This window comes from Stegodyphus dumicola, chromosome X1, assembly GCF_044657685.1.
Source record: "Stegodyphus dumicola isolate Sdum_Otavi_A_Nest chromosome X1, ASM4465768v1".
In the NCBI taxonomy this organism is placed as follows: Eukaryota; Metazoa; Arthropoda; class Arachnida; order Araneae; family Eresidae; genus Stegodyphus; species Stegodyphus dumicola.
This window is the reverse complement of record NC_140780.1, coordinates 69,138,596-69,150,938: the sequence shown is the minus strand read 5'-3', so window position 1 is coordinate 69,150,938 and position 12,343 is coordinate 69,138,596.

Here is a 12,343-nt window from a genome sequence, read left to right as displayed (position 1 = left end):
TCTATTAAAAGGAATGAATTTACTCATTAACATATTTAAAATGGAATTAAAAGCGAAGTGCAATCAACAAACCAAGTAATTATTGTCCTGACTAGAAATTAGTTGACTTTTATAATTAATAGATGCGAAAGAGTTTCATCTTTTTCTCCAGTAAAAATCAAGATTTAAAAAGCTGTTTGGTAAAATTATTCAAATTGCTCATAAAAAAACAGAAACTGGTCATTCTATCAAACTTGAAATGCAATCTTCAAATCGGAATATATAATTCTTATAAGAGCAAGTTTTATTTTCTTACCTGAAAAAATTGCTTTATGACACTTCTGCCTTTGATTATTTAAAAACAATGCAAACTTTGTAAAAACAAGTGTACAAAAACATATTCTCATAAGACAAAAATGAAAATTTAACATTAAGAATGTATGAAAAAGAAATTTTACATGTACATTAAATATATTTATGTAAATAAAATTTAAAAAGTAAATTCTTCTAGCTATTGCCTATGTGCTAAAGTGATACTTTGGTTCCTTTGCTAAGTAGTATAAACACAAAGTAAAGATTCAATTCTAATTCAAAAAGTAAAAACATAAAATATATGAAATAATAGTTAAGAAAATTAGAAAGCTTAACTTGATTTAAACTTAAAAGTTAATATGTAGAATAAAGTTTAAGCTATCTCGAAACACATTAGAAAAAATACTACCCCCCAAAAAAAAAAACTACAGCTAAGCAGCGTCGTTTTGCATTTTCCCATTTACTGCTGCTTAGTAGTAGTTTTTGTTTTTCACCATTTTTTGTAGTATTTTTTCTAATATGTTTTGAGATAGCTTAAACTTTATTCTACATACATATAAACTTTAAACTTTGAATCAAATTAAGCTTTCACCATTTTTTAATTTTCTTAATTAGTATTTCATATATTTTGAGTTTTTACTTTTTGAATTAAATTGGATCTTTACTTTGTGTTTATACTACTTTGCAAAGGAACCGAAGTATCACTTATTAACTATAAAGAATACTTAAAATTTTTTTTTTTTCAAATCCATTGAGACAATATAAAAATACACAGGTTTCCATGCCACCCAAGAGGTACTGTGCAAGCTCGTTACCATGCTGGTTCCCCTAAACTAACATTTTTACATAGCTGCTCTTTTGGTAACGTCAATTCTGAACATTCAAAGAAAATTATATCAGCTAGTTGAAAGAAAAATGATAATTTAAGGCCTATATAAAAACTATGTTACAAGGCTTTGGTTCATCTTTACATTATGGTAACTTGGCGATTTTTTGGCAAAAATTTGGCAACCAACTCTCCTACAGCAACCCTCTATTTTTTTTCCCCGCCGCCATTTTCTCTTCACGAAGTAAAGACATGTTTCTTTTCTTCTTATCTACTGAACACTTCTTCCAACAATCTCCTAGCCGAATTACACTTTTGCTAGAAATTTTATCAAACAAAACTGCTTAATCATGACAAATATTCACTGCAAAATTGGGAAAAAGTGCACAATACCATACTCCTTACGCGTTTTTCAAAATAACACATACACATAAACCATGTACACGCCGACTTATTTTTACTTAAAAAAACATCCCAGAATTGCACAAAAATGGCATTGCGCACACTCTTCACTATATCCATGTACACTGCTTTTTTCTCATAAATTAGAAAAATTTCACGAAAATACATGACAATTTTCTCAATCTTTAAACCCGGTAAAAAGAACATATATGAAATTACCTGATAGCGAAAAAGTATTTACCCTTTACAAATATGAACATTTCCTCATATAAAATAAATAAAATATCCAAAAACTTTTACCTCTAAATCATCTATTACATTATATACGTCACCAACGAATTCATACCGCAAGTATTACAAATACTTAGTATCAAATATTTAAATTATTTCCATGCACATTTATTTCAACTTAAACGTATACCAAATTCCTACAAACATAAAATTCACAAAATAACTATCATTTAATTAAAATATCACTAAACCATGTACACGTTGACTTATTTTTACTTAAAAAAACATCCCAGAATTGCACAAAAATGGCATTGCGCACACTCTTCACTATATCCATGTACACTGCTTTTTTCTCATAAATTAGAAAAATTTCACGAAAATACATGACAATTTTCTCAATCTTTAAACCCGGTAAAAAGAACATATATGAAATTACCTGATCGCGAAAATGTATTTACCCTTTACAAATATGAACATTTCCACATATAAAATAAATAAAATATCCAAAAACTTTTACCTCTAAATCATCTATTACATTATACACGTCACCAACGAATTCATACCGCAAGTATTACAAATACTTAGTATCAAATATTTAAATTATTTCCATGCACGTTTATTTCAACTTAAACGTGTACCAAATTCCTACAAACATAAAATTCACAAAATAACTATCATTTCATTATAATATAATTAAATTCAAAAACACTACTTTAAATATAAATGAGCACATACATTAAATTAATAAAAATTACCTTACAATCCTAATTACTTTAAAGTAAATCATTGCTAATAACAATTTCCCAATAATACCAAATTCCTTTGCACCTTACATTTAGAACAATGCATAAAAATAATATCCTCAAATAATTAAAAATACTAACTTACCTAATCTTCTTCAGAATCTTGATTACGTGGCGGATACACTTTTCTAATTCATTCAATAAAATTATTGAAAGATTTTTTCTGCGAATTTTTTCTCCATACTTCCTCCGCTAAATAAAAAGCAAACTTCTCTTTATCACAATGCCTAAATACCCATTTCAAATTCACTTTAGTTAGGGCCATGGGATCCAAAAATTACACAACACTGTTTCACACAACACAGAATAAAGCTAAATACAAAATTTCCACATTTTTTTCCCGATTTCCCCCCTTTTCCGATTAAAGAACCGTAATTCGTCCATTAATATCACATGACATATCCCATGATCTCTGATTTCCCTCACGCAAAATAATGCGTAATCGGAACTGAGTACTGCTCACATTATTACCAAAGTCCCAGGTAGTAACCTTTATCGCCTCCAAAATGTCGCCAAACTACCAGTTACCATATTGTAAAGATCAACCCAAAGCTTTAAACAGCCAATTTTGAAGCTAAGTACCATCAAGTGTTACTAAAAATAACAAGACAGGACCAATTTAATATGGGAAATACATTTCGGAATTAAATTTTACAAACACTCAATTCAAGGTTTAAAGCAAGAAAATTCATACTAAATGCAGTCTTTGAATTTACAAGTTACGACAGTAAAATATATAAAAAAAGCTTAGGGCACAGGAAACACAAGATAAAATACTACCTACGTGAGTTTAATGCTACATCAATAGGTCAGAAAACAAAAATTAAATAATATTTAAAACAAATGAATTATATATTTAACATCTATATTTTCACAATCTCTCCACCTAATTGTGTAAAAATAAACTTCCTAAATTCATATGAATTGAAAGCCTGTTTAACATCTAAATTTCTGCTAATGTGATAGGCATGATAACAAATGAATACTCCACAACTCATGCCATCATTCTGAATAGCGTGATTGGGAAACAAACAATACCAATTATCACATATATCTAAAACATTATTAAGGATACTTTGCCACAAATGAATAATGAATACACAGAATTTTGAACAGCATTAAAACCAAGTGGATCATAAAACTGAAACATTCTATCTTTAATCTTTGCAACAAGTAAAACCCAATGATTATTATTGATAAGAGCTGGAATAAAAAAGAAATCAACAGATGCAAAATCAGCTTTTTTCCATACATTTTGAGTTCTATTACCTGACTGAAAAAAATGGTGTATGGTAACATTTGGCAGCTATGGAAGAAGTATTATGAAGAATGGTAAAAACAAAAGCATCAATAATATTGTCACTAAGCCAGCCAAGCTGAAAATTATTATTTACAGCCTTCAGGGCTAAAATTTCTTCATTTGAAATATAAGGATCAAGAGATTTTATATCGAGAAATGTTAGAAGTGTTTCCCCAGCTCGCAGAACACATTTTGAAATATCGGATACATTAAGCTCAGAGGTAAAAGAATTATATTTAAGTAAATTGCTACCCTTAACCTTAATTGTGGTATCCTGTGATGATTTATGATCATTCACATTAATATTATTTGATAACCCTTACAAACTAGCCTGACATTTTTTTTTTATTATAAGTATCGGGATAATCTAGAATTTTACGCTTTATACCTTTCACAGATGTTGTACGAAACAAAGTTTGACGTGATAATTTTAAATTTGGAGCAACCTGAGTAAATGGCATTTTATCAGAAAAATCTTTCAAATGGTTTGATTTTATTGCACCTTTACAATTAGAAACTATATCTTTTAAATTCTTTGTTATACTAGGTATTAATATCTTTTGGATTGTCGGATGCGGCTACATAACTAATAATTCAGACATTAAAGTCTTACAAGTGTTAATTTTAGGTTCAGTGTTACACACAACACTATCTGAAATAGCATTAGATTTTTTAATCAATTCTAGAGGGGAGGAGTTTTCTGCTTTAAGGATATCTGTTGCAATTACAGAAGGACTTGGTTGCCCAAGGCCCAAGGCGATATTTTCCGGAGTACCTTTGCAACTTAATGCAATTACCTCCACAACTTCGTGACTGAGGTGATTAAGACAAAGCACTGGCTGAAGGGTAATGAAGGAGACCATTAAGGGTTTACGGGGAAGGAAGTGAATAAGGAGTCCACACTATGGACGATAAATTCTTTCTGCTTTCAACCTGTTTTACTAGGTTGAAAGAGAGAGAGAGGTGATGAATGAAGGCGAATTCCTGAATGCGTTGCATTAATGGAATCGGAAAGATTGGAAGACAATCAGCCGAGAAACATAATTTTCCAGGGTTTGGGAAAGGTATATTAGGTAATACGGAAAACCGCAGTAGTTGCTAATGCCTTGGGGATGGGCTGGGGGGGAGAGAGTCTTGCGACTAAAGCTCGGAGCAAGGGATGGAGGAACGAGAAGAAGGGGGGAAAAGGATTCAAGAGGTGAAAAAGTTCTCCTACCGCCCGTGGCGAGAGAAGAATAGGAGCAACTTTTGAAGCGGAAAGAACCGTGAAGAAAGTTAACTGTAGAAAAGACGGAGAAGTTTTAGGATAGTTAAAGGGAAGGGAAGCTAGGAAAAGTGTTTTAAGTTGGAGAGGAGAGGTGGATTAAAAAAGGGATAGAGATAAAAAATTGGGACAGGATTAACCAAAATTACCTGATTGCAGATGATGTTTGAAGATATGCAAGCTTGTATATATGCAGATTGCTGGAACAAAAATTCATGGAATAAAAGTGTTTTGAGTAGCATATGAGGGAGTTAGATTTTAAAGATTAGAATATTAATTTAAATTTGAATAATTAAATAGTTTAAGTTAAATGATAATAATATAGAAGCTTTAAATCTATTGTATTTCTGACTTTTAATTGTCTGGACCGTGTTTTATGAAAAGATGAGGTCTTGGCAAGTGGAGGAGCATGTTACCTATAGCAGCACGGATATAAAACCGAGAAACGAGGCCGGATTAGGTCCGGCGGGCATGTGGAAATATAGAAATAGTTAAGGGTCGCCGGGTTAGGCCCGTGAAGTGCTTGTTAATTTAAAAATTTTTAGAAAGAATTCCTAGTCAAGCAGACACCTCCGCTTTGGCTTCCTAGGAAGGATGTTATAAGTTCTATCAAGAACGCTCCTAGGTCGCTTAGCTGAGCTGGGCTCAGCTGGGTCATAAGCAGGAAGTGAGTGCAAGACTGGGTTTTCGATCTGTGTTAATCTATTAAAGAATTTGGCCGAATTTTGCCTGAAAAAGGCGTCAAGGGGAAGAATTTTGAGATCGTTATGAAGCACTTCATTACGGACGAAATAATGAGCATTTGTCAGGATACGAAGCGTGACGCTCTGGAATACTTGGGTTTTCTTTAGATGGCTATTGGCAGCAGTTGACCATACGACGGCTGCATAGGTCAGGATTGGAAGGATGGTACTTTTGTACAGTAGGATCTTGCTATTGAGGGAGAGGTTGCTGGTTCTTTTGAGGAGAGACATCAGTTGGGTTCTTGTTGTTCTTGCTTTGGAAATGGCATAATTGATGTGGGTATTCCAGAGCAGCTTCGCATCTAGATATACTCCCAGATACTTGTAGGAGTCCACCCAGGGTACATTTTCTTCAAATAATCTGAGTGGAGGGAGTTGACTATGGACATTCCTCTTTCTCGAAAAGAAAACTGTGGCGGCACTTTTTGCGACATTAATTTTGATTTTCCAGGTAATGAGCCAGGACTCCAAGTCTGTTAAATACAGCTGTAGGTGATTGAGAGTGGCATGTAATGTTGAGTGCTGTGAAATGATGGCTGTGTCGTCTGCATAGAGTGCTAGATCGACACTTGGTGTTTGTGGTATGTCATTTACACACAAGTTGAAGAGCGTAGCGCTAAGAATTCCTCCCTGAGGCACCCCAGCCAAGATAGGGCGAGGAGAAGAGACAGAATATTTAACTTTAACAGAAAAGGTACGATTAGTGAGGTAAGAGTGCATTATGTGCACAAAATTAGCCGAAATTTCAAGTCGCATGAGCTTGAAAAAAATTCCGATATGCCAACATCTGTCGAAAGCCTTTGCTACGTCTAAATAAACAATAGCTGTAGGCTTTCCACTGCGAGATCCTGTATGAATGATTTTTACTACCCTCAGTAGCTGGGCCTGAGTTGAGTGTTTAGCACGAAATCCGAATTGCTGAGGAATAATAATATTTCGGTTTCGGCAGAAATCATTCAGGTATCTAAGCAGTATAGCTTCGTAAATTTTACTAAGTGAAGACAGAAGGCTGATCGGCCTATAATTTTGAGGGACCTTTGGGTCCATTCCAGGTTTTAGAATAGGAATGACTAATGCATTCTTCCAGCTATGAGGATAATATTTTAGCCTTAGCATTGAATTTATCAAAACTGCTAGGTAAAATATGAATTTTACTGGTAAATTTTTAATCATGCGATTGGAAATCCTATCCAGGCCAGGTGCTTTTGCAGGGGTGAGATTTTTGACAAAAGCTGAAATCTCAGTCATTGTTGTGGTGATGGGTTCCTCAGAATTTGTGTCTAAGGAGAGAAATTCTTCAACTTGGTGTTGGACTTCATGCGTGTGCTCTGCACAGGAATCGAACATGAGTCCAGTGTTAGGTGAAAATTGTGTTTGAAGGCTGTCTGCTATGCGTTCAGCCTTTTCGGTGTCTGTTAATGCCATCCGGTCGTTGACCGTGCCCATTAGGGGGGGAATGTCGTGTTTTGGTTTGCGAAGCCGTGCGCTAGCAACCCATAGGCTATTATCAGAAGTCTTTAAGGACTTAAGATAGTTTGCGTATTTTTCGTCTGTGTATTTCTTAATGTCAGACTTGATCTCATTCTGGATCCTTCGCAGTTGCACTCGAAAGTTTTCCAAACGTGTATTTTGCCAGTCTCTGCGAAGGCGGTTTTTAATTTTGATTTTATCTTTAATGTGATCAGGTAATTTATAATAATTTTGCCTGAATTTGGGTTTGGAAGCAGCTGTAAATGCGCTTCCTAGGGTTTGGTTGAGCCTGTCAATGGCTAAGTCAACCTCCTGATTATCGTGAATTTTGATAGGGGGGGAGAATACCATTTTCCAAGACATACCGAAAGTTGTCCCAATTTGTGGAGACTTGCGCCGGTAAATTTTGGTTAATTTTGGATTTTTTAAGGGTGAGGTGAACCGGGTAGTGGTCAGAGGACAATTCCGGAATCACTGCGATCGAATAATCTACTGGAATATTTTTAAATAGGGCCAAATCAATAATGGAAGGAGCACCTAACCCCCCAGGAAACTGGTAATGGGTAGGTGTGTTTGGCGCAATAATTTGGATACGGGCGTCCTGAGCCCAAATTTTGAGTTTATCGCCATAGTTGTTGGCAGTGACACAATCCCAACTTCTATGACGGGCATTTAAATCTCCTGCGATAATCAGGTTATTTGCAACACCACTTAATTTTCTGAGATCAGAGATAAATGCGGGTCCCTGTCTCGGAGGCATATAGCAGGACGCTACTGCTATTGGGGGACAATTTGGAATATGAATTTGTACTATAGTCGCTCCTAAGGCCTGCAGTGGTGGCGTGGGTATCCTAGAATGCTTTAGGGAGCGTTTTACATATATGCTAGTACCGCCACCAGCACGAACAGTGTCACTGATGCATACCTCACTGTCATTTCGGTAGCAGAAATAATTCGCGATGTTCGCGCTAAGTCCCTCAACCAGATGTGTCTCCTGAACGAGGAAGAGGTCCATGTGATGCTCATTAATAAAATCCCGGACTTCGTGAATCTTCTTCTTGATTCCATTAGCGTTCCAGTAGGAGACCAGTAGAGAATCTTCATCAGTTGCACTATTGAATGTGAAGCCTTTAGTTTAGGAGGCCACAGTATGACTCGTAAATGTAAAATGCTCTCTCAGGCCCCGTGGAGACATTTCGGAGCCGTGGGAGAGCATTTCTAAAAGCCTCTAGGAGAATTTTATGCTCTATTCCAAATTCAGAAGCAATTTGGAAAACACTCCTAAGAGTATCCGTGCAACTGCCATCATCTGCAGACTGGGCTGGAGCCTGGGCCGGTGGTGGTGGCGGAAGGAGAGGACTCTTCTTCGGGACTTGCTTCGTCGCAGGAGCTTGCTTCGGATCTTTCGCCGATGATGGTAGTCCGGGATTTTTCCGTCCGGAAACGACATCACTAAAAGAGGGGTCCGTGCTGCTGAGTGGAGCTTTAACCGGAGCCAGTACGAATTTTGATATCCCGTTATCCGATCTAATAGGGGGGTTTTATTTTTATTTGCCGGGTTTCTGGGGCAGTAAAACCAGTTGGCTGCGTGCCGGCCAAGGCAGTTCGCGCAGGTGTTGGCTTCCTCCGGGTCTTTGGTGCATTGGTACGCGTAGTGCGGGCCGGCGCACCTCAGACACCGGATTGGCAGTGTGCACACTGCGGAACTGTGGAAGAAGCCTTGGCAGCGCCAACACTGGCTCGGCCCCTTCTTCCCGATGTGTTTCTCGAATTTTATTTCTATCCCGAACATTGAAGTCTCTTCAAAAATATCATAAATATTCAGAGACGGATTTAGCTGGACTAAGAATAATGGCATAGGATAACGGGACCTGTGCCTACGGAGCTGAGTCACACTGATAATAGAATATCCTAATAATTGCAATTCGGACTTAATTTTCTCAGCTTTTGCAGAATTAGGTAAGCCGCGAAGTATAGCCTTTACAGGCCGATCCTGTTTAAGTTAAATGATTTGTATTCGGCGCCCTGATTATTTAGAATTTGGGCCACCGAACGATAGTCCTCTTCAGACTGCATTTCAATGCGCAAAAACTTGCCTTTCATTCTGCAAATAGCCGTAGGCACAGTTGCTTGGACTAGAGATGTAAGAAACTCAAAATCTTTGGGTTCAACAAAGAAGAAAGGTATTTTCCTTTTAGCTTTGTTAGAGCTTTCAGTAGGGGGGGGGGGAGTACCGTCGCCGGGTTGCTCCACGAGGTCATTTTTCTCTTCCACCCTAACCGCAGGTTGGGTGGGAGGCAATTCCTCCTCTGGTTCTTCACTCCAAAATGGAGGCAGGCTATTGTTCGGGACCTGTTTTACTGGGGAAATCTGCGCTCCTCGTGTAACAAGATGGCGAGGAGGCCGCTGAAAACCTTCATCATCTATTTTTCTAATCTTTTTAGTTTTCGGGAAATCTGAGTTTTCTCGTGAATTTAGAGTTAGCTTCTGGATTTCTTTAGTGCTAGCTAGTATTTTTTCTGCTTGTAATTTAGCCGGTTTTAGTATTTGCTTAGAATTTTGATTTTTGGCCGAATTTTGATTTTTATCCAAGTTATCAGATTTTAGCGAGATTTCATCATTACTAAGTTCCTTAGCCGATTTTAGTAATTTCTTTATACATTCTTCCTCAGTTGGGGGAATTGCAAAGACAGGCAGATTAAGGCGTTTAGCAAGAGTGGTAAGATTAAAAAGCGTTACCTTTGATTCTTGTTGCACGCACTTGAGGTCGAAGCTTGCAAGCGGTGTTGATCTCCTTGCTCTTGACAAATTCTGCTCTAGGTCAGTAAAACGGGCCTTGAGTAGGTAGAGTTGTTTTATCTGGATTAAGAGGTCGTCCGGATTCATTTGCTGATCAAGATTGATGTCTGAGACAGGGACAGTCGAGTCTGTAGACGTCGATGTATCCATCTCGGCGCTTGCTTCGGAGGGGTTGCCGGCCATGAACTTGGTTGCCTGCATGTAATTGAGTGTATTTTATGTACGTGTTTACATAGTGTGCTGAAGTCTGGACAATTACAATTATATAAATGATGACACAGATTTAGACAGGAGAGGTTAATACACTTTGAATAACAATGATCTGTTTCTGAACATAGTTCATGCAACCGCTTAACTATATATTGAATATTTTTACGTGTCTGTGATTTTATAGATCACAAACAAGGATGTGTTTCTGTTACATCACTATCAGGTATTTTCATTCCAGATTCATGTCATTTATTATACTTATAAGCCATGTAAATATCTTCTTCAATTTTTAAAAGCACATTAATGAAATTATCGAGGCGTCTGTTAAATTTACGTTTTAAGTACATAGTTTTCAATTTATTGTGAAATGACTCGCAATACATATTAGTATCTGTGAATGCATGAGGGAAGTTTCTGTATGCCATTGACCACAGACTTGCTCGGCAATAATAATACTCCTGAAAATAATTTAGAAACGATGGTGCAACAGCTAGAAACTTTTGAAAGAAATTATCCATCATAGAAATAAATAAAGAAGAATTAGTTTCTTCAAGCAATATAACTAAATTAAAATAAATTTCATCCCTAAGTTTTTGACTTGAAACCATTCGAAATAAACTACGTTGCCATGCACGATGTACATGCCATTTACATAGTATATGTTTAATACCTGGACCAAATGGTTTTTCAAATGCAGGATGTGTAGTTTTATCATCATCTGTCATTAAACAATTAATATTAAGCTCAGGTATTACACATTTGATACTAAGAAATAAATTGTACATCGTATCCTGATCCAACTGATTTTAAATAAAATGTGCTAGGGGGTAACCACTACCAAATTCATCTGGGACAATTAAATTTAGCAAATAAAAATCATACTGATTTGTTTTGTGAGTAGAATCTATACATAAAATCCTGCTACAACCTTTAATCATCATTTCTTTTTGCTCCTTTGTCTGCAATCCTAGTGCAAAAGACAGAGTGTCAAGGCCTTTCGGACCATACAATGTTGGTTTTCCTTGAGGTTTGTAAATAAGAATAGGGTCATACGATTCCTGCCTAAGTTTCTCATCTATGGCAGCAACAGAAAGTGAATCATCACTAAGAGAAGAAATCATTATACGCTTTACATAGTAATTTATAGTCCTACATGTTACAAAATTATCTTTAATACTTAAGCTCTCTCTATTATCACGTGATCCACTTCCATCTCAGATAAATTCTTGAATTTGATAGGTGGAAACACCTAACTGAGCATAAGTTTTGATTTGATCACGACAATTCTGACTAAGCTGTTGAAATTTGGTATTTTCAAACGACAGCTCATGATTGTGATCTGAATAAAAAATAGCTGTCTCAAGATCTTGTTCCTCAGAAACTAAAATTCTGGATGGACATCTGAAGCCTAATGGTAAAGAACCTTTAAGATTTTTTCTACTTGAAATTGGCACTGGTTTTTTTGTGTTACAGTGAAGTGACAACAATAATAATGGTATGCTTTATTAACTTTATGTTTACTCCCAGAACACTTCTTAAAAGAACTGAATGTTTCCTTAGAATGACATTCTAACCACAGCTGAAACTCCACCATTGATGAAAATGTAAGCTCCTTCACATCCATCTCAGAATTGTGAAATTCAGCCAAATGTTTATGATCACTAATAAACTGGAAGGATGCCTTGCAATCAGGAAAAACACACGGTTTACGAATAATTAAATTATTTTTAGAACAGCAAAACTTCTTATGATGAAAAAGGTTACTGCGGGTTTTATAGTCTATTTCACAGTTGTCACAAATATATGATTTTGAATCAATTTCAGAAGACACAGATTTACACCTTTTTTTTATGATTAAAAAATGACCGTCTTGAAGCATATGACTTCATGCATACCTCGCACGTTCTTGGATATTTATTTTCTATTTCATCATTCTTTATAGTAGTACATAAATTATCCTTATTTAAAATTTTACTGTTACGTTTGTGTCTTGATAAAGTTTCT